This window comes from Marmota monax, unplaced genomic scaffold (assembly GCF_021218885.2).
Source record: "Marmota monax isolate L192 unplaced genomic scaffold, Marmota_monax_Labrador192_F-V1.1 WCK01_AAM20220418_F8-fsc00170, whole genome shotgun sequence".
Taxonomy (NCBI): Eukaryota; Metazoa; Chordata; class Mammalia; order Rodentia; family Sciuridae; genus Marmota; species Marmota monax.
In genome coordinates, this window is record NW_026692395.1 from 991,042 (window position 1) to 1,014,035 (window position 22,994).

At 43.5% G+C, this 22,994-nt stretch overlaps 1 pseudogene; it reads right to left on the minus strand.

The window, feature by feature from the left end:
• Window positions 1–354: 354 nt before the first annotated feature.
• LOC124091501 (bone morphogenetic protein 15-like) lies at window positions 355–15,704 on the minus strand (annotated as a pseudogene).
• Window positions 15,705–22,994: the final 7,290 nt, after the last annotated feature.

The window sequence follows — 22,994 nt, forward strand, 5'->3', positions numbered from 1 at the left end:
CCAGCCTGGGCCAGTGACTTGAAAACGTCACAATAAAAATGACAAAATTGAACATCTCCAAAGGACCATCTTACCCAGTAAGTGCTCTGACTAGTGGTCAAATTGTACTGGTCAAATTGCACTGACCAATAGTAGTGGTCAGATTTGTTCTAGTGACCAAATTTGACTAGGTCAAATTGGTATCAGCACAGTCTTGTCAACTGAGTAGATTACAAATGGGGAGAGAGAATAAAGAAACAATACTTAGGGCAAGGGATAGGACCTATAGATTTAAGATCACGTACATCTTTCACACTGATATTTTCAACCTTTCTTCAATGACATGGGCAGCCCTAGCTAGCTGTTCCTTCATTATTATCTACATGTGCAAGACTGAGCAATCATATCAGCAAACTCCTTATACAGAATATTCCCAGTTTCCTCAATCAGAAGGATGCTCATGGGAACACATTTATAAGGGACACAGGAGGGCCAAGGGACATTCTTGTCCACCAGCTCATTGATGAGTTTTGAATGATGGTGTGATTGGGGGAATTGAGACCATAAAGTAGCACCCGAGGACAGGATCCCTTACAGTAGTTTGGGGTATGGTGACGAGGAGCAATGATCCAATGATTCCAGCCCCGCTGCTGGAAGCTGACTTTGAAAGGACAAAGGGAACACTGATTATTGGCAGACTGATTATTTGCAGACCCATAATGTTCCTGGGAAGAGTCAGAAACTCTAGACACGATGCTGCCTGCTCGCTGGACCCTTTTTTAGAAGATTCCCTTTCCAAAAATTCTTCCATTCCACTGGGAAGTTTAGCCTTCTGGCCACTTTTATGAGTGTCATTGAAATAGACTAGTACAAAGGTAGTGTCCAAAGGTGAAGTACCATTCCATTGGATCCCAGGAATCCAATGGAATCCAAAAAAGTGAGCTACCTTTTTTGCTGCTGACACATGAAGTGGAGTCTTAGGACCCTGTGACTCTTGTGATCCCAGAGTATCTGTTGAATGTGTTGTGTGGTGTCCATCTCTGTTCAGGCTTTAGACAGAGAAGGCTTTGAGGAATTTCCTCCTGATGGAAAGTGGTTGGTTGGGGTTTGTGGGGCCCGGGGCTCCACATGGCAGGATAAATGACAGTGAGCTAGGTGGAGTTGTTGATGATAAACCACAGTGGCTCTGACCAGTTGGTACACTTCCAGCTTTGGTCCAAGAGGAAAGTCCAGGAACCTGCACACATAAGGCAGAACAGGGTCAGGGGATTCGTGTCTTGCCTGAATACTGAGTCTGAAAATCCTTCACAAAACTGTTCAAGAGAAACACAGCTGTAATCATCCCTGAAATTAACTCAAAGTAATAATATCTATCATTTGTTGAATAATATCTATCATTTGTGAGATGCTTTATATGTATAAACTCTTGAATCCTCAATAGTCTTATGAGATACTTACTATTCCCATTTTGCAGACTAGGAAATTGAGGCTCACAGAAGCTATGTCAAAGGACACACACCCAAGTGCTGAATGTATCTCAGTGGGAGAGCACTTTTGCCTAGCATATGTAAGGCCCTGGGTTCAATCCCAGCACCACAGAAACCAAAACATGAAGGACACATAGCCAGTATGTGGTAAAGTTAAAATATGAACTCAAGCAGGTTTCTATTAAGAAACTATACCAGTGGTGAAAAAGTTGGTCAGGGGAGGGAGGAGGTAAGGGAAAGGGAAGTACTGTGAATTAAATTGATCAAATTATGTTATGTCCATGTACAAATATGTCATGATGAATCTATTACGTATAATTATAATGCACCAATAAAAATTAGAAAGAAAACACTAAAGAAAGTAATTTGTCTCACGTTTAGATCACTTTACAGTTCTAGACTCAGGGGAAAAACTCAAGCATTAAGAGTTTAGAAGATCAATTATATTATTGACTACTAAAGGTGACTAAAAGACATGTTGAAACATACATGGATTAGGGTCCTTATTTCAGAGAGAACATGTGGCCTTTGGTTTCTTGGTATTGGCTCTGATTTGTGGATAATAACCCACAGGGAGGTTGGGAAGGGGACAATAGAAATCCATTGGATTAGACAAAGGGGGAGGAAGGGAAGGAGAGGAATAGGGAAGACAGTAGAAAGTTGGTCATAACTGTCCTAGCCTTGTATTTGTACACAGAAAAACTCCACATCATGTGCAACCACAAGAGTGGGAACCCAAATAGAATAAGTTATACTTCATGTATGTATATTCTGCCAAAACACAGTCTACTGTCATGTATAACTAAAAATAATAAAAATGTTTAAAATATTTTTAAAAGAGTCCTTATTTCATATCACTATACAGATGCAGGTTTGCAGCAACAATTCAATATTGGGTGCTATTTTGTCATTGTTTTAAATCCAGGACCTAGGCACCACAAAATAATTATATCACTAGTGGGGACACCTATTTTTGCCATTTCTGTCTTCCAACAACTTCAAGAATTGCTTCTTGGGCTGGGGCTGTAGCTCAGTGGCAGAGTGCTCACCTAGCATGTGTGAGGCACTGGGTTCGATCCTCAGCACCACATAAAAATAAATAAAATAAAGGCATTCTGTCCATCTACAACTTCAAAAAGTTTTTTTTTTTTTAATTGCTTCTTAAGTATCTTTTGGCCATTTCTCCTTTAACTCCCCATTTATCCCTTTTCCAATCCTTTCTAAAAATGGCTCTCCATTAGCCCCATTCATTTTACCAACACTTCTCTAAATACCATCTCAACAAGGCCTTGATCACCAATATTTTGTTTGCTGGAAAGTCTATTAAAAACCACATGCCCCATAGCAATTGAGAGATTTAATCCAAACTGTTGTGCTGACACCCAGTGGCCAAAGGGTAGGAAGGCTGGGCCTGCAGAGTTCCCAACTTGTGCTCCCCCTCCTGGTAAAGGTCAAGAGCAAAGACTACAAAACCAGACATCTCAGGAAAAGGTCTTCTCTCTCTCCTTTACAAACATCTGAGTAAGTATTTCCATGTTAATTTATATATTATTCATGTAACCTTCCTCCTCCACTGAATCCACAAGTCTGGGGTTGTAATAGTGCTGGGGATTTAACATAACTCTTTAATATTTTGATGTTCCAGAATACTTTTTAAAGTTTGGATTCTAACTCATGCTTAACACACCCTCAGGATTGGGGCACTCACTAGCCATCATTCACACAGGCCCAAGCCAGGCCTGTATTTGCTTTCTTAAGTTATTCCATACTCCCATCTTACAATAATCTTTCCAAGAGGCCCACCCATACACCTGCTCCACCCTGCCTGAAAAGGGACCCAACCCAAACTCTAGCAGGCTGTCTAGTGAGGAACTGCCCTTTCCTTTCAGACCTTGACCTCACAAGTTTCCTGAAGCAGGGTGGGGTTGCTGAGGCTCAGAGCCAGGAAGGGTCTGCTCAGACCTTTTCAGGGAAAGGAATGACTCATACATCCTGTGTGACTGAACCTGTCATCTGCTTCTGGATCCTTTCCAGAGTCCCTAAGATACCAGTTGCTTCCTAGTCGGCCCGGGATATGTGCCTAATTGTAGGCATCCTCCTTTTCAGCCTCATAGCATCAGTGCAAACTTGATTTGGTCTGCTTTGTGCTGCAGTTAGGAAAAGAATCTGGGGCCCTCCTCAGGGCCTCCGACCCCACCTCTCACCAGCCTCATATCCTGCCATTCCCTGCAGAGCTCTCTAGACTCAGCCACAAATAGGACATTCTTCCCTCTAGGCCTTTGCACACGTTGTTCCTTAAACCCAAATCAGGTGTCTCTCCACTCTTCTCATGTCTCCCTTCTTAATAGGCCTCAACTCAAATGTTACCTCTTCAAAGATACCTTCGCAAAACCCCATGGAAAGACATGACTTCATTGCTATTCTCAATCATAACCTATTTGCCACAATTTGCGACTTAACTGTTTGCACATTTATCTCCCCACCAGAGAACATGCTCCAAGCCAGTAGCTGTCAGATCGGGCGAGTTGGGCAGCAACCAAAGGAGGCAGATTTATATATTTATTTATTTTTGTCATATTTTTTTTTAATTTTTATTGTTGGTTGTTCAAAACATTACATAGTTCTTGACATATCATATTTCACACTTTGATTCCAGTGGGTTATGAACTCCCATTTTTACCCAGTATACAGATTGCAGAATCCCATCAGTTACACATCCATTGATTTACATATTGCCATACTAGTGGCTGTTGTATTCTGCTGCCTTTCCTATCCTCTACTATCCCCCCTCCCCTCCCCTCTTATCTCTCTACCCCCTCTACTGTCATTCATTTCTCCCCCTTGTATTATTTTTCCCTTTCCCCTCACTTCCTCTTGTATGTACTTTTGTATAACCCTGAGGGTCTCCTTCCATTTCCATGCAATTTCCCTTCTCTCTCCCTTTCCCTCCCACCTCTCATCCCTGTTTAATGTTAATCTTCTTCTCATGCTCTTCGTCCCTACTCTGTTCTTAGTTACTCTCCTTATATCAAAGAAGACATTTGGCATTTGTTTTTTAGGGATTGGCTAGCTTCACTTAGCATAATCTGCTCTAATGCCATCCATTTCCCTGCAAATTCTATGATTTTGTCATTTTTTAATGCAGAGTAATACTCCATTGTGTATAAATGCCACATTTTTTTATCCATTTGTCTATTGAAGGGCATCTAGGTTGGTTCCACAGTCTTGCTATTGTGAATTGTGCTGCTATGAACATCGATGTAGCAGTGTCCCTGTAGCATGCTCTTTTTAGGTCTTTAGGGAATAGACCGAGAAGGGGAATAGCTGGGTCAAATGGTGGCTCCATTCCCAGCTTTCCAAGAAATCTCCATACTGCTTTCCAAATTGGCTGCACCAATCTGCAGTCCCACCAGCAATGTACAAGTGTACCCTTTTCCCCACATCCTCGCCAGCACTTGTTGTTGTTTGACTTCATAATGGCTGCCAATCTTACTGGAGTGAGATGGTATCTTAGGGTGGTTTTGATTTGCATTTCTCTGACTGCTAGAGATGGTGAGCATTTTTTCATGTACTTGTTGATTGATTGTATGTCCTCCTCTGAGAAGTGTCTGTTCAGGTCCTTGGCCCATTTGTTGATTGGGTTGTTTGTTCTCTTATTGTCTAATTTTTTGAGTTCTTTGTATACTCTGGATATTAGGGCTCTATCTGAAGTGTGAGGAGTAAAGATTTGTTCCCAGGATGTAGGCTCCCTATTTACCTCTCTTATTGTTTCTTTTGCTGAGAAAAAACTTTTTAGTTTGAGTAAGTCCCATTTGTTGATTCTAGTTATTAACTTTTGTGCTATGGGTGTCCTATTGAGGAATTTGGAGCCCGACCCCACAGTATGTAGATCGTAGCCAACTTTTTCTTCTATCAGACGGCGTGTCTCTGATTTGATATCAAGCTCCTTGATCCATTTTGAATTCACTTTTGTGCATGGCGAGAGAAAGGGATTCAGTTTCATTTTGTTGCATATGGATTTCCAGTTTTCCCAGCACCATTTGTTGAAGATGCTATCCTTCCTCCATTGCATGCTTTTAGCCCCTTTATCAAATATAAGATAGTTGTAGTTTTGTGGATTGGTTTCTGTGTCCTCTATTCTGTACCATTGGTCCACCCGCCTGTTTTGGTACCAGTACCATGCTGTTTTTGTTACTATTGCTCTGTAGTATAGTTTGAAGTCTGGTATCGCTATACCGCCTGATTCACACTTCCTGCTTAGCATTGTTTTTGCTATTCTGGGTCTTTTATTTTTCCATATGAATTTCATGATTGCTTTCTCTATTTCTACAAGAAATGCCATTGGGATTTTGATTGGCATTGCATTAAACCTATGGAGAACTTTTGGTAATATCGCCATTTTGATGATGTTAGTTCTGCCTATCCATGAACAGGGTATATTTTTCCATCTTCTAAGATCTTCTTCTATTTCTCTCTTTAGGGTTCTGTAGTTTTCATTGTATAAGTCTTTCACCTCTTTTGTTAGGTTGATTCCCAAGTATTTTATTTTTTTTGAAGATATTGTGAATGGAGTGGTTGTCCTCATTTCCATTTCAGAGGATTTGTCGCTGATATACAGGAATGCCTTTGATTTATGCGTGTTGATTTTATATCCTGCCACTTTGCTGAATTCATTTATTAGCTCTAATAGTTTCTTTGTAGACCCTTTTGGGTCTGCTAGGTATAGAATCATGTCATGTGCAAATAGTGATAATTTAAGTTCTTCTTTTCCTATTTTGATGCCTTTAATTTCTTTCGTCTGTCTAATTGCTCTGGCCAGTGTTTCGAGAACTATGTTGAACAGAAGTGGTGAGAGAGGGCATCCCTGTCTTGTTCCAGATTTTAGAGGGAATGCCTTCAGTTTTTCTCCATTCAGAATGATGCTAGCCTGAGGCTTAGCATAGATTGCTTTTACAATATTGAGGTATGTTCCTGTTATCCCTAGTTTTTCTAGAGTTTTTAACATAAAGGGATGCTGTACTTTGTCGAATGCTTTTTCCGCATCTATCGAGATGATCATATGGTTCTTATTTTTAAGTCTATTGATGTGGTGAATAACATTTATTGATTTCCATATATTGAACCAGCCTTGCATCCCAGGGATGAATCCTACTTGATCATGGTGCACAATTTTTTTGATATGTTTTTGTATCCGATTCGCCAGAATTTTATTGAGGATTTTTGCATCTAGGTTCATTAGAGATATTGGTCTGTAGTTTTCTTTCTTTGAAGTGTCTTTGTCTGGTTTAGGAATCAGGGTGATGTTGGCCTCATAGAATGAATTTGGAAGTTCTCCCTCTTTTTCTATTTCCTCAAGTAGCTTGAAAAGTATTGGTATTAGTTCCTCTTTAAAGGTTTTGTAAAACTCTGCTGTATACCCATCCGGTCCTGGGCTTTTCTTAGTTGGTAGTCTTTTGATGGTTTCTTCTATTTCCTCAATTGATATTGGTCTGTTTAGGTTGTGTATATCCGCCTGACTCAATCTGGGCAGATCATATGACTTAAGAAATTTATCGATGCCTTCACTATCTTCTATTTTATTGGAGTATAAGGATTCAAAATAATTTCTGATTATCTTCTGTATTTCTGAAGTGTCTGTTGTGATATTGCCTTTTTCATCCTGTATGCTAGTAATTTGAGTTCTCTCTCTTCTTCTCTTCATTAGCATGGCTAAGGGTCTGTGGATTTTATTTATTTTTTCAAAGAACCAACTTTTAGTTTTGTCAATTTTTTCAATTGTTTCTTTTGTTTCAATTTCATGAATTCAGCTCTGATTTTAATTATTTTTTGCCTTCTACTTCTTTTGCTGTTGTTTTGCTCTTCTTTTTCTAGGATTTTGAGATGAAGTATGAGATCATTTATTTGTTGGTTTTTTCTTTTTTCAAGGAATGAACTCCAAGCAATGAATTTTCCTCTTAGAACTGCTTTCAATGTGTCCCATAGATTCCGATATGTTGTGTCTGTGTTTTCATTTATCTCTAAGAATTTTTTAATTTCCTCCTTGATGTCTTCTATAACCCATTGATCATTCAGTAACCTAGTGTTCATTCTCCAAGTGATGCATGATTTTTCCTTCCTTCTTTTATCGTTGATTTTCAGTTTCATTCCATTATGATCAGATAAGATGCATGGTACTTTCTCTACTCCTTTATATTGTCTAAGAGTTGCCCTGTGACATAATATATGATCTATTTTTGAGAAGGATCCATGTGCTGCTGAGAAAAAAGTGTAACTGCTTGATGTTGGGTGGTATATTCTATATATGTCAATTAAGTCTAGGTTATTAATTGTGTTATTGAGTTCTATAGTTTCCTTATTCAACTTTTGTTTGGAAGATCTGTCCAGTGGTGGGAGAGGTGTGTTGAAGTCTCCCATGATTATTGTATGGTGGTCTATTAGACTCTTGAACTTGAGAAGAGTTTGTTTGGTGAACATAGCTGCACCATTGTTTGGGGCATATATATTTATGATTGTTATGTCTTGTTGGTGTATGGTTCCCTTGAGCAGTATGTAGTGTCCCTCTTTATCCCTTTTGATTAACTTTGGGTTGAAATCTATTTTATTTGATATGAGTATGGATACTCCTGCTTGTTTCCGAAGTCCATATGAGTGATATGATTTTTCCCAACCTTTCACCTCCAGCCTATGTATGTCTTTTCCTATCAAATGCATCTCCTGTAGGCAGCATATTGTTGGGTCTTGTTTTGTGATCCATTCTACTAGCCTGTGTCTCTTAATTGGTGAGTTTAAGCCATTAACATTTAGGGTTATTATTGAGATATGGGTTGTTCTTCCAGCCATATTTGTTTATTTCTGTTACTAAACATGCTTTGTTTTCCTCTTTGATTATTTTCCCCCCTTTACTGTCCTACCTCCCACTGTTGGTTTTCATTGTTATTTTCCATTTCCTCTTCCTATAATGTTTTGCCAAGGATGTTTTGAAGAGATGGTTTTCTAGCTGCAAATTCTTTTAACTTTTGTTTATCGTGGAAGGTTTTGATTTCATCTTCCATCCTGAAGCTTAATTTCGCTGGATACACAATTCTTGGTTGGAACCCATTTTCTTTCAGTGTTTCAAATATGTTATTCCAGGATCTTCTAGCTGTCAGAGTCTGTGTTGAAAGATCAGCTGTTATCCTGATTGGTTTACCCCTAAATGTAATCTGCTTCCTTTCTCTTGTAGCTTTTAAAATTCTCTCCTTATTCTGTATGTTGGGCATCTTCATTATAATGTGTCTAGGTGTGGATCTCTTATGATTTTGCACATTCGGCGTCCTGTAGGCTTCTAGGATTTGGGATTCTGTCTCATTCTTCAAGTCTGGGAAGTTTTCTCGTATTATTTCATTGAATAGATTGCTCATTCCTTTGGTTTGTTCCTCTATACCTTCCTGTATCCCAATGACTCTTAAGTTTGGTCTCTTTATGTTGTCCCATATTTCTTGGATATTCTGCTCATGGTTTCTTAAGAGTCTTGCTGAGCTGTCTATGTTCTTTTCAAGTTGAAATACTTTGTCTTCATTGTCTGATGTTCTATCTTCTAAGTGTTCTACTCTGCTGGTAGTATTCTCAATTGAGTTTTTAAGTTGGTTTATTGCTTCCTGCATTTCTAGGATTTCTGTTTGTTTGTTTTTTATAACCTCTATCTCCCTGTATAGTTGATCTTTTGCTTCTTGGATTTGTTTATGTAATTCATTGTTGAAGTGATCTTTCATTGTCTGATTTTGCTGTCTGATGTCTTCCTTGAGACTCCAGATCATCTGAAGCATGTATATCCTGAATTCTTTATCTGACATTCCATCTGCTGTAGCTATTACCTCTTCTAAAGTTGAGTTGACCTGCATTGCTTGTGGTCCTTTCTTTCCTTGTCTTTTCATACTGCTCGCATTTCTTTCTGCTTGGTGAAACTGTTGTGTTTTTGAAATTTTCCCCCTATATATTTATATTGCTCTTGTATAGTTGAAAAAGTCTCCCTTGCAGGGGCGGGTGGCGGCTGTGCTCCTCCTCCAATTGGGGTGATCAGTCTACCACGCTGACGGGCCTCTGGGCCTGTTCTGCCGGTCGGTCGCAGGTCTGCCTACCTTGCAGGCGCGGGCGGTGGCTCTGCTCTGCCCCTCCTCCAATTGGTGTGACGTGTCTACCACGCCCGCAGACCCCTGGGCCTGTTCTGCCGGTCGGTCACAGGTCTGCCTACCTTGCATGCGCGGGTGGTGGCTTTGCTCTGCCCTTACTCCAATTGGGGTGACGTGTCTTCCACGCCCGCGGGTCGCTGGGCCTGTTCCGGGCGCAGGAGGCGGCTCTGCTCAGCCCCTACTCCAATTGGGGTGACGTGACTACCACTTCGGCGGGTCGCTGGGCCTGTTCCGGGCGCGGGCGGCGGCTCTGCTCTGCCCCTCTGGCTTGATGACAAAGTGAGAGAGACTTGGGTGTTTGTGACTCATCTTTACCAGGAGACCAACTGTTTCTGTCGCCGCTGGTATCGATGAAGTTGTCTCCTCCACCGCTTTCTGATAACATCAGATCTCTGCCATGTTGGTATCCCATGTGAATGGCAGCATTTCGTTCCCTTTGCCGGGTGACCAAAGCAACGGGTGAGTCCTGACCGGCCCTCACAAGCCCCGTCTCAATCCTGTTGCCACTGCCTATGAAGGCTCGGTTAGTATTTACCTCCACAGTATTCAGCAGGACCCGGACCAAGAAGCAGTTTCCGCGGGTTCTTTAGCCCTGGGCCAGAGCAGTTCCAGGAGCCGGAATTCAGCCGCTCCAGGCTCGGTGTATGTTCTGATAGGAGCAGGCTCCAAGAAGCATTTTCCGCGGGTTCTTTAGCACTGAGCCTGAGTAATTTGTCTGCGAGACGCAGGCGAATGGCAGCCTGAAATTACCTGTTCTATAGCTGAATCAAGGAGGCAGATTTAAAAGGGCCACCGAACGAGGCTTTATTGAGATATCACTCCCGGGCAGACTCTATCAGACCCACAGAGTGGACAGAAGAAGGGTCTGAGGAGAAACCGTGTGGAAGCTCAACCAGACTGGACTTTTATGGGGCTTACAGCAGGGAAGGGCTTGGGATAGGGAAAGGTGTTTTTAGGGTCCCTTGTCCTTTTGCAGTTGGTCAGGGGAGTTAGCTGAACTCCAGGACTGGCCAGGGGGTCCTGCTGATTGACAGGCATTAGTCAGGAGATCTCGCTGATTGACAGGCGTTTCCACTGGCACCTGATTGATGTTCCTTTCCTACATGGCTGCTTTGTTCTAAGTTGCCACCAAGTCGCCACCACCGACCTGACAGTAGCTTTGCCTGTCTTAATCACATTTGCATGCTCAGCCCTATTTATTCAGTAGGTGCTAAATAAATATTTGTTGAATGAATTTCCACCCACACCAAGTTATGTTCTCTTTCCTAAATCAGGATGAACTTCTCTGCCAATGTAATCGGCTCCTTACTCCTCCTTTCCCAAGTTCCAGCTTAAATATTACCTTCTCAATGAGGCCTTCCACCATTATCTCTGCTTTCCTTTCTCTGCTCCAAACAGTGAGACATGTGTGTGTGTGTGTGTGTGTGTGTGTGGTGCTGAGCATTGAACCCAGGGCATTATGCAAGTGAGGCAAGCACTCTACCAACTGCATTATATCCCCAGGCCTGATCCATTTCTTCTCTGGAATCCTGGTATCCCAATTGCTAATCCTCTAAGCACTTGTAACATTATCTACCTATACTATTATACTAGTGTAAAGATGGCCTTAGGCCTGAGCCTAAGCAACTCCATTTTAAAACTCCAGTTTGAAACCTGCAGTCTCATCAGGCATACCTACAGAGCCTTCCAGTATGGCCCTCAGGCACAAACAAGTCATTTCTCCCCACCCTGAAAAGCTCAGAGTGAAGTCTCTGTCATGTTGTCCTCACCTCAATAAGGGGGAGTGGCAAGAAAATCAGGATAGGGACCACAGACCAGATGCTTTATGCAAATGACTGATAGGGATTGAAAGGGTGGTCAGAAGCCCCAAAATTTAGTATAAATGATGGAGCAAATGAACTGACATTAAGCCAGCCCACACTGATGCCCTCCCGCTGGAGAGCCTGATGAGAACCTGGACTGACATCCCAACTCTTTTCATGGATTGCCTGATCTTCTGCCTCTTCCTCACCACTCTCAGACTCTACAGCCACATCTTGACCCTGGTGAGAGCTGCAACTTCTCCCTAGGACTCTCTCCTAAACTGGCTGTCAGCTCCACCCCAGGAGAAGCCTGCCTTGGTTCCTGATCTGATCACCACGGTCTGAGTGAGTGTGTGTCCGCTGGTCTTAAAGCCTAAGGTTTGATTGAGACTTTTGATCTGATACTTGAGCTTAGTGTCAGGTCGGTGGCAGTGACTTAGGAACAAAGCACCAAGTAGCCTGAGCATGGGAAAGAAATATCAATGAGGCAACGACGGATACAACTGTCAATAAGTGGGATCTCCTGGCTAATGGCTGTTAATCAGCAGGGTTTCCTGACCAATCCTGGTCTCAGCCAGTTCCCCAGACCAACTCCAGTAGGACAAGGGACTCTAAAAACAGCTTTTCCTGTCCCAAGCCCTTTCCATCCTGCCATAAGCCACATAAAATTCCAGTCCTGTAGAACCCCCACGTGGTTTCTCCTCAGACCCTTCTCCTGTCTACTCTGTCAGTCTGATCGAGTCCCACATGGGAGTGAGTCTCAATAAAGCCTCGTTCAGCAGCCTTTTAAATCTGCCTCCTTTGATCGCTGCCCAGTTGCCTGACCTCACATCTGGTGCAGAAACCTGGGAGGGATTTTCGGGCTTCTGCCTCAGGGGATTGAAGTCCATCCCTCCCCCCTTCAAATGAACCAGGAAAATTCCTAAGCTGCTCTTTTCCCTGTCTTCATCCGGGCCAACAGAGTTGGGTAAGTTCCCTTGTTCTCCTGACCTTACAGCCCCTTTCCATGTGTGGGGTCTATCCATAAGTCGCACGCATGCCATAGACCCTACCCATTCCGTTCAAGTCTCCGGGAACTGTGGAGACATTCCAGTCCTCTTGCAAGCCTCTCCATCCGTTTGGGCCCCCAAGTGGGTTGCTGGGACACCTCAACCCATGCCTGGCCCTTACCCGTTCCTCAGGTGAGCACAAGCAAAATTTGGGACGCATTTTTCTGCTCCCAGTCACCCCTGAGGGTGCCAGAAGGTCATGGGAAACACGGAATCCTATCCTTAGACCCCAAAAGTTCTATGGGTCACAATGGCCCCCAGAAGGAACTTTGATTTTAAACCCTCACTAAATTGGACAATTTCTGTCACCAGACAGGGCAAAAAATGTTCAAGCTTTGAGATTCGCTCCCATCCTTCCCTCTGCTCTCCGCTCCCATCCTCCTCTCTGTTCTGTTCTACTGCTAAAGTTTTCCTTGCTAGGGAACCACTTTCCCATTCTACTTTTTCTTCCTCATTCTCAGATACCCAAGCTTCTCTCAGCCTTACCTTGCAGTGCCGCAGTCCGGCTGCAGCAAAATAACGGGGGGGGGGGGGGGTGACAAATAACTTGTGTACGTTGATACAGCAGGAGTAGGAACCCTTTATTGCAGGACAGGAGCAGTATTTATACATTCCACACAGCTTATCTATTTAGCATAAAATAGATACATCAGTCAACCAATCAGGAATCTCCACACTTAATGGCTCGTTTTTGTTACTTCTCAAACCACTCCCTCTGGCATTTTGCCAGGCACCATCCAGTCTTGTTTACGAACTCTATCATACCCCTGGCAAAATGCCAGGTGTTATTTTGACTTGTTTACCGATTCTAACATTGCAGTCCTCCCCCTGCCAGCGGTATGGAATCCGCTACCACCGCTGCTGCGACCATGTCTGTGTGCTTATGGTCTGCCACCCAGGTTCCATCAGGCAGGCAGAAGGGGCCCCATCTTGCTGCGAATTGAGCATGATGGGGACAAAGAAAATCTCAAAGCATATTTGGTTCCAAAATCTCAAAGTAGCACCATGGACCAAATAGGAGAACTTCTTGGCCTGTTGGGATACTGTATTTAAAGATTTTAAAAGTTATAGACAGATTTTAGGATCAGAATTGAGCTCAAATTCCATCTCTGCCACCCACTGTGTGACATTTGCCAGTTGCTTTCTCTCTCCATGCCATAGTTTTCTTGTCTCTAAAGTTGTTAATTGCCCCAGAACTACAAGTGGTACTGGCTGTCATTAATTAAATACTGTCACAGATGCTCGCATATCCTCAGGTGTTAGCTTTTCTCATCTTTTCTGAGGGCTTATAAGTCTCCCCAACACAGCATCCTGTACTATTTGCCTTCTAAGAGCAAGCCACCACATAAACAGCCCTCCACAAAAATGCAGCTCAATTACAGTCTTCAGAGACAACAAGCAATAAGATTATTATGAAGGAAAGTGGCTAACACATTACTCAGTTGTTGTGGGGAATGGAAAAGATTTTTCAGAAGGCCCCAAGCTAATCTGTTCTTAAGCTGGGGCCCTAAAGGAAAATAGGCTTGGAGCCAGCTTTCCTGAGCTTGCCGTCCTTTCAAAACCAGGGCAGGTGGTACATATCTGGAATCCCAGTGACTCAAGAGGCAGAGGCAGGAAGATCACAAGTTTGGGGCCCGCCCCAGCTACTTAGCAAGATCCTCAGCAAATTAGTGAATCCCTTTCTCAAAAATTTAAAAATCAGCCAGGTGTGGTAGTGCATGCCTGTCATTGCAGCAGCTCCAGAGCCTGGGGCTGGAGGACTGCAAGTTCAAAGCCAGCTTCAGCAACTTAGCAAGGCCCTAAGCAAATCAGCGAGACCCTGTCTCTAAAAGGGCTCAGTGCTAATATGATGAACCGGAAGTCGTGACTATAGTGACTCCATTTTGTTTATTAACTCCATTTTGTGAAACATCCATGCCAACTAGAAAGGTCATGACTGGGGCAAGCTTTGTTTTTTCCTTTGGTTGAATCCTCAAGAACACGGAACTATCTAACTGGGCTCTGTTTCTGTAACTGGGATGACTGGGCTCCTGTTTCTGTAACTGGGATGACTGGGCTCCTGTTTCTGTAACTGGGTAACTGGGCTTATTTTGATTGGCTAAGCCTCCCACCACCTGAATGCAATCTCCCGCTTCTGTAATTTGGCTTGATTGCATTGACTAAACCCCCAAATGTCCCTTTTGTGGTTTTTTGACTTAAATATGAGGCCAAACTGAAGGGGGTGCACCACTCTATCTTGCTTTTAGAGAGTAGAGTGTCTGCCACTGGCCAGCAATAAAGGCTTAATTGGAATGCCAATGTGTGATCTGAGAGTTATTTGAGGGTCTTGGTATAGGTATAACACTTAAGCACCCTTGGGTTCAACCCCCAGTACCAATAAATAAATCAATAAATTTTAAAATAAAAATAAAAAAGGCTGGGGCCTGGCATGGTGATGCATGCCTATAATCCCAGCAGTTTGGGAGGTTAACGCAGGAGGATGGCAAGTTCAAGCCAGAAATGGAGAGGTGCTAAGCAACTCAGTGAGACCCTGTCTCTAAAATAAATACAAAATAAATACAAAATAGGGCTGGGGATGTGGCTCAGAGTTCAGTCCCTGGTAGCCTCCACCACCCCAAAAGGGCTGGAGACTGATTTGGTTGTAAAGCACCCTGGGGTTCAAACTCCAGCAACAAAAACAAAAACAAACAAAATGAAGTCGTGCCTACCTGCACCAGGCAATGAGGCCTGACAGTAAACCCACAGATTCCTTGTTCTCTACAGTCTTCTGCCCTTCTCCCAACTCTAGGGTGGAATAGGGACATGAGGATTCACCTCTTCTAGGCCTCACCAGCCTCACCATGGTGGCTCCGATGGTGCGATCTTCCTAGGATGTCCATGGGGGTCAGCTGAACACTGGTCCAACTCCAGCATGTACTGTAGCCGATGCCCTTGGAGCTGTGGCTCCCTCTGCTGCTTGCCTGCTGCGTCTTCTATCAGCTCCTGAAACATGGCAAGGTAGGGGTTTCCGTGGGCAGGGGGGTGACAGAGGGATGGTCTCCCTTTTCCATGTGGACCCCATGCTCCATTGAAAGCACCAGTCCCCAAAGAATTATTCTAAGAGAGCTGGGGAGGACCATCTTGAAAGGCTTGGTGTTCAGCCATGAGTTCCAGACCAAGCCCAAATGGTGTCACTCTGATCCCTTTGTGTCACTCAAGGAACCACATCCAGGCTCCAGGACCAAGGATGGGACAAGGAATGAAAGAAAGGCAGGCCCTATATTGCTTCCCAAGATGACCTCCTAGGCCAAACTTGACCTAACTTGACCTCTCTCCTAACTTGACCTCTCAGCATCAAAATGAGCAGAAAGAGGAGGTGGGGCAAGGCAGCAGGCCCATCCCACTCTCTTTTTAAGAGACCAAATTCAAGGAGCAGGACCGCCTCCCTCACCCATCCAGAAGGAGGAAGAAAGGAGAAGGGACCTGCTCTGCCTCACAGCTGTCATAAAGGCCATCCCTCAATCAGACCTTAAAGGGCCAGAGTCCTCCTGCTTCCACCTCACTCCCATGCCTCTAAAGGCAGCATTTCCCAAATGTGTCCTCTGCTGACTCAAAGAGAAAATATCTGAGATGACTGTTAAGAATGCAGACTCCTGGGTCCAGACTCAAATGTGGACACTCTAGCGGGAGTAGGTTGAGTGAGTTTTTCTGAGGATTTTCTAGGGCTACTCTGATGTGGAAATCACTGTGAGTATGGCTGCTGGGGCTTAAAGAAGATGACTTCCCAGGGTTCTCAGTCCTGACTGTAAACTGGAATCACCAGGGGAGCTTCAACTATTCTGGATGCTTGGTATCATCCCTGCCATCCTGACACAATGGGTCCAAGGTGTTACCGGTGATTCTGGATTGTTTTCTAAATTTGCAGGTGACTTGAGAACTCCAACTTTGAATTTTCTGGTTTACCACGAAAAGTGTTGAATGGGCTTCTTCATAGAAACCTGAGGGAGTGAAAGATGAATCTGTGGGAGTTCTTCTACTCTAACCACTTTAATAGGATCCTCCATGGCTGGGCCTGTGGTTAAGGCTGCCCCAGGCCAAGATTCTGCAGATAGATGGTAAGTGTAGACTTGACATTGCCCAAGTTTGTTGGTGCTCTGGAGAGAAGGTAGAATGGGAGATCAAGACTGGGTTTTAAGAGATGATGGGTCTGGCCTGATTTGTTGGAGGTCTTTACCTCCTAACAAGAATATCTATGGACAGGCAACATGATTATGGAACAGCATAGACTTTGGTTTAGAGATTTTTGTATTTTTTGTGATGGTGGAAGTCTGGTGGTCATTTGTTGTTGTTCTGGTACTGGGAATGAACCCGGGGCACTTAACCACTGAGCCACATCCCCAGCCCTTTTTGATATTTTATTTTGAGACAGGGCCTCACTAAGTTACTGAGGCTGGATCTAAACTTAAGATCCTCCTACCTCAGCCTACTGAGCCACTGGGATTACAGGCATGTGCCACCAGGCATGGAGGTTTTGTTTTGTTTTTACAGACCAGGGGTCTTATTTTTTTACACCTATTATGCCATGCTTCATAGGGAATAGGTTCCAGAAGTTCAGTCTCTTTCTATTATTTCTCCCAAAGTGTGCTGCTGTGGGTGGAGCATGCTGGCATTTCAGTTAAACTCGGGTACTCTTTGGCTTCCTTCTTTTCCTCATCATTTTCATTGATGCCTTTCAGGAAGGTATGTTGGCTTTTAGGTGTGCTCAATACACACATTAATTCTCTAGCAAAAATCTTGCCCTTGTTTGTTTGTAGCAATGCCAACAGCATTCTGGGTAACATTATAGACTTCCAGTTCTACCTTGGTAACATTTGTGGGGCATCCCTTTTTAAACAGCACCAATTCTATTGATGTTACATATCACCTTTATTTTAGAGTCACATGTATGTGGCTAAAGGAACAAGTCTGTATTGAGGGGGTGGCACCAGGGATTGAACTCAGGGGCACTTGACCACTGAGCCACATCGCCAGCCCTATTTTGTATTTTATTTAGAGACAGGGTCTCACTGAGTTGTTTAACACCTCGCTATTGCTGAGGCTGGTTTTGAACTTGTGATCTTCCTGCCTCAGCCTTCAGAGCCACTGGGATTACTGGCATGCACCACCACACCTGGCAAGTCTGCATTTCCTAAAAGGTCTAGAGAACACACATCCATTAGGTGCCTCTCCTCTTCCCCTTTGTGTTCCTCATTTTGGTGGACCACTACAAAATGGCAGTTCTGGCACAATGGATGCTAAACATAGTCTTTGTAATTCGATAGATCTGTGCTTGGCTGTAAGCCTATCTCTAATAGCAGCAATTTAACCTTTCCAAGGCAATTTTCTTCGCTTCTTTGGGGAGTGAGTCTCCTCACCTATGAAATGGAGACAATATATTTTACCTCACAGATGGTTATGGGGACTTAAGTAAATAAATACTCTATGCTAATTGTATAAAACCTAATTAGACACATGACTTATGGTTACATGTTTGAAGCATTTTTTCCCTTTCTCTTTTTCTAACTTGATCTTGGGCCTTGTCATGCTATAAAACAAAAGCCATGGATTTAGGGTGCCTCTAGATCTGGACTCAAATACTAGTTCAACCCACCATTAGCTGGATGACTTTCAGCAAGGTTTCTCCCAGTCTTCATCTAAATAGCTGGCTCTTTCAAAGAGTTGTTGTGAAGATTGTATTGTACACATTGTTATTATATAAAATTATATATATATATATATATATATATATATATATATATACACACACACACACTCACACACACACAAGTAAGGGATAAGACCAGATGATTCGCAGTGGGCAAACCCTGAATAGCAAAAATTGTATAAATATATATAATAAAAATCAGAAAAAAAATGCAAGTGAAAATCACATAAGATATGATTCCACATCTACTGGATTGGCAGTACAATAAAAGTCTGTGCTAAATTTAAAGTGAGAAAGAACATATGTAATTATCTTATACTGCTGGCAGGAATGTGATTTGGTACAATTGTGTTACAGAGAAATTTTAGCATTATCTCTAGTAAGGTTGAAGGTGTTCAATTCAGTAAAGCTATTTGTAGAGTAACAGTTTATAGATGTTTTTGTCTGTGACTCACCAAAATGAATATATTTTCCATTGCATCTCAGAACAAACAGAAGCACATGCACACACATATATACCTAAAGTAAATGTTTCCTGAAAAAATACTTATAACATATCCCTATTCAAGATACTTTTGCTCTTTGATCAAACAAAGGTTTGGCTAAATGGATAGATACTCTATTGATAAGAGAGTAGACTTAGGCCAGAAAACAGAACCAAGATTAATTCTCTGGATTTGTTTCTAGTGCACTATGTGACCTTGGGTAATTCACTTATTTTCTGTGGGGTCTGTTTTCCTATCAGCAACAATGGGAGACAGGGAATAGAAGCAAGAAAGTCCTTAAAGTTCATTTCAGCTTTAGTTACCTACAGAAGTGTTTCCCATGCTTCCTCATTCTTTCAAAATACCTAGAGAACCTGTTATGCATGCACATTCCCAGAGATTTGGGTTTATTCGATTTATGATGGGGCCTGGGCAAATGTATTTCTCATGAGGAACATAAGTGATTCTGCCACATGTGACTCACATGCCAGACTATGAGGCAAAATGTCCTGTGGGTTTGCATACAAACAGGTGTTGGAGTCTGTTTCCAGGGTTCTGAATGGCTATAACAGGAACCTCATACCTTCCCTTCCTCACCCTCAATGCCAGTTCTGAATCAGCTGCCACTCCCAATCTAGGGGCATCAACAAAGACCACTCAGCTATAGTGTGTCACGGCACAGTGGTGCCTATCTTCTACACATATGGGGACATGATGCTGACTGGACATACCCCAGGCAGGGAGGGACTAGGAATGTCCAGGTGGGATGGCCTGAGATGCCACTGAATAGGATCAGGCACCCAGACTCTTGAAGGACATTCACCCTCTTGCTCGCCTCTCCCACATCCACCCTTTCCCAACAACACAGCACACTCCAGAAGAACCCAGAGAAGAGCCCCACGAAGTGAACAGGATTTCCCAGATTTAATCAGAGGCAATAACACCAAGAGCCAAAGTCCTCGCCTTACTGAGCCCAATCTGCTCTCAGGATTGGACCTCAGAATTATGACAGTGTGCAGGGGAAGGGGCCACCATGGGAACTGGGACTCTAACTGATGCTGAAGAAGCACCCCCATGTCTTAGGGAGACAGGTTCCAATCTCCCATCTTCAGCCCCACGGGCTCCTCCTGGCCACCTGGATAATAGGGAGGACTGCAACCTGGCAGACAGGGCCCACTCAGAGCACGAGTGTCAGATGCAAAGGGTGGAGAGGCCACCTCTCCCACTTGCAGTCCTTCTCCCTCCAGGCCCTCAGCAGACACAGGTAGAAGATCCCTCTGATCACCCCTTCCTCCCTTCTCCACTTGCCGTGGAACTCCCCTCCCCAGCCTTCCTGCCAAGCACTCCCCACCCAGCTCCCAAGTGAACTGGGCTGCACCTGCAGACTCCCTGCCTCTGCAGGCACAGAAACCCACTTGCTGGAATGTTCTTCCTGCTGGTGAGCCAGGCCTGCCCTTATGATTTCCTCCTACTCACCCAAGTTTTGCCCTCAGGACCCCCATCCAGATAGGATGGCTCCTTCTTCCTGGCAGCGTCCTCCACTTAGATGAACACAGCTTACTCTGCCATTCCTACTCCCCAGCCAGACCCCCACTAAATCATTTCATTGATACATTATTCACACACCATCCACTTCACTCATTCAAAGGGTACAATCCAATGCTTTTAGTCCATTCACAGAGTTGGGCAACACTTACTACAGTCAATTTTAGAAAACTGTCCTCACTCCAACTCCTAAAGAAATCCTATACCTCTTTGTAAGCCATTGCTCCCTAGCACCCAGATCCTGGGTAGCTGTTTATCTATTTCATGTCTCTATTGATTTTTTTATGCCACTACATCCAGTGTGATTTTCAGAATTCTAATAGTTGGTTCTGTTCTTTTTTTTTTCTTGATTTTCAGTGTTTCTGTGGGAGGGCAGAGCACCTACAAGCCCTGTGAGTGATTCTGACATCAGCTCTAGTTGAGAACCTGTGGCCTAAAATACCATGTGGCCCTCAAACATGGCTCATCTTCCTGGGGATGCAGCAGGAGCCTTTTTGTGGCACTCTGGCATCTCTATGTCTGGATTCTTTGAGAAATCCATAACAGGCATCTAGAGTGAACTGACTTCCACTTATAGCTCCCTGTCTTCTTCTCCCCAACAATGGACACTCATGGTCGCTCACAATTGCTCTACAGCCCTTACACCAGTGACCTAAGTGAATCACAGTCTAAGTGAAACCAAACAGCTATGGCTGGACACAGATCTTGGCTTAATACCCTTCTTCAGAGGTAGGGTTACTGGTCTTATTAGCCACGTAAAAGTCCATAGACCCCTAATTCAAAGACTGAAGGAAATTCAAGTGAATCCCAAAGAAATGATTCTCTGGCATAGTAGAAAGAAGTTTGTACTAGTAGGAGAAGTTCAGATAATTGTTCAGCTTGTAAATGACCAGGGTGAGGGAAAACTGGGGGATCTGTTGGGACACTCCATTTGCATGGCAATCATACTCTTTTGAATCAGGTCATATGCTTTCATGGGGACTTTGGCAGTGACTAGTGGAGATTATGAGGAGTTTAAAGCCCCAGCTCTCCCCTACTGTGAACCCAGGTTTCTCACCTCTGGCTGGCCCTTAGTTCTCTTGGCCAATAAGGACTAATCGTCTGCATAAATGGGCTTGAGGGGGTCAAGGAAAGAATATGCTCTATGAGTCAGCAGAACTCTCCAGCCTCGCTGTCCAGGGACAGGGGTCTCCTTTAGAAGTGTTAGAGATGAAAAGTCTAAACTGCAGTCACCAGACCTATAGGCACGCACCCCCAGCCCCCTGCACTCACGTGGTCCCTGAGAGCCACGTACCACACTCCCCCCACACACATGCTGTGGGCCAAAATGTAGCATGGTTCTACTCTAAAACAACAGCAGCAAAGCATTTATTTCCCAAAAAGGGACAAGGTCACAAGAAAAGGCCTATTAAATAATTAACTAAGTCCATGGAAAAGTCATTTAAAAATACCCCCCATGGAGTTTTAGGACAAAACAACAACTTGGTGAATGTTTGGTTACAGTTTTTAGCTCCTTCTGTTGCCCTTGATACACTACTGTGGGTTTTCAGCCTCCTTTGCCAATCTTGCTCAGCACTAGAGGTACAAAGATTAAAGTCCAGATATGTGAGTGGATAGGGCCTATTTGCAGCTTGATATGTGGGCTCTTATGAGTCCAGAGAACCCCTATGTTGATTTGTGTCAGCAGTTACCCTGGCAAAGGGAGTAGGAATGATGCCAGTCAAGAAAACACAGTCTTTGACAAGTTTCTATAGATGAAACTTTATGTATATGTGATACTGGGGATTGAACCCCAGGGTGCTTTACCACCAGGCTACTTCCAATGCTTTTTTTATTATTAGTTATTATGTTTTATTTTGCTACTGATGATCAAACTAAGGGGTGCTCTAACAATGAGCTATACCAGCTCTTCTTATTTTATTTTTGAGACAGAGTGTTGCTAAGTTGCTGAGGTTAGTCTCAGACTTGGAATTCTCCTGCCTCCCAAGTCACTGGGATTATAGACCTCTGGCACCATACCTGGCCAGAACTGAAATTTAATAGGGGGAACAAGTTGGGAGAGTCAAAAGACCAAACAGGAAAAAGTGAGGGCACCCAGAGGTTAGCAATAGTAGAAACCTGCCTACTACCCCTAAGGGCTGTGAGAAGACACAGAAGAGGTAATGTTATTTTAGTTCAGGTGCCAATTTCATCATAGAGGCTGCCAGGTAGAGGGCATACATTGGAGGGAGGGCTTGTTGGCAGAAACTAGACCTTACTTAGGAGGGTGTCCAATTAGAGATGCCACTTGAATTAAAGGGCACTGCTAGATATCTTTTGTAGTTGTTCAGCCAGGATCCATTCCTACTTCTTTTTATTCCTACACCATGATTTTCCTTTCTAGGGATCTGCCCCTTTCCCATTTGGTTCAATTTTGGTGGTACTGCCAATCAAGATGCTTTAGCCAATTCTAACCAGGTCATGGGTGGGCAGGTAATACTAAGTATGCCAACCACATCCTCTCTCAGGGTTTCAATCTGGAGCACAAAGACAGAAAATAGTCGAACAGTTTCAGCCATATTGTGGTACCTTGAAAAGAGCATGCACTCCATCCCTATATACCTAGACTCTCAGAAATACTCCAGTTCATATTTAATTCTTCCCCAAGGCCTCTTTAATACTTCCATTAAATTCCTTCATTCATCCAAGTTTACTTAAGTCTGACAATTTTTAATGACAATCCCTACCATCCCCCCATACACCAAGTCTTTGTTTCCAACCCTCAGAACATCCACCTTCCATGCCTCCTTGGTGTTA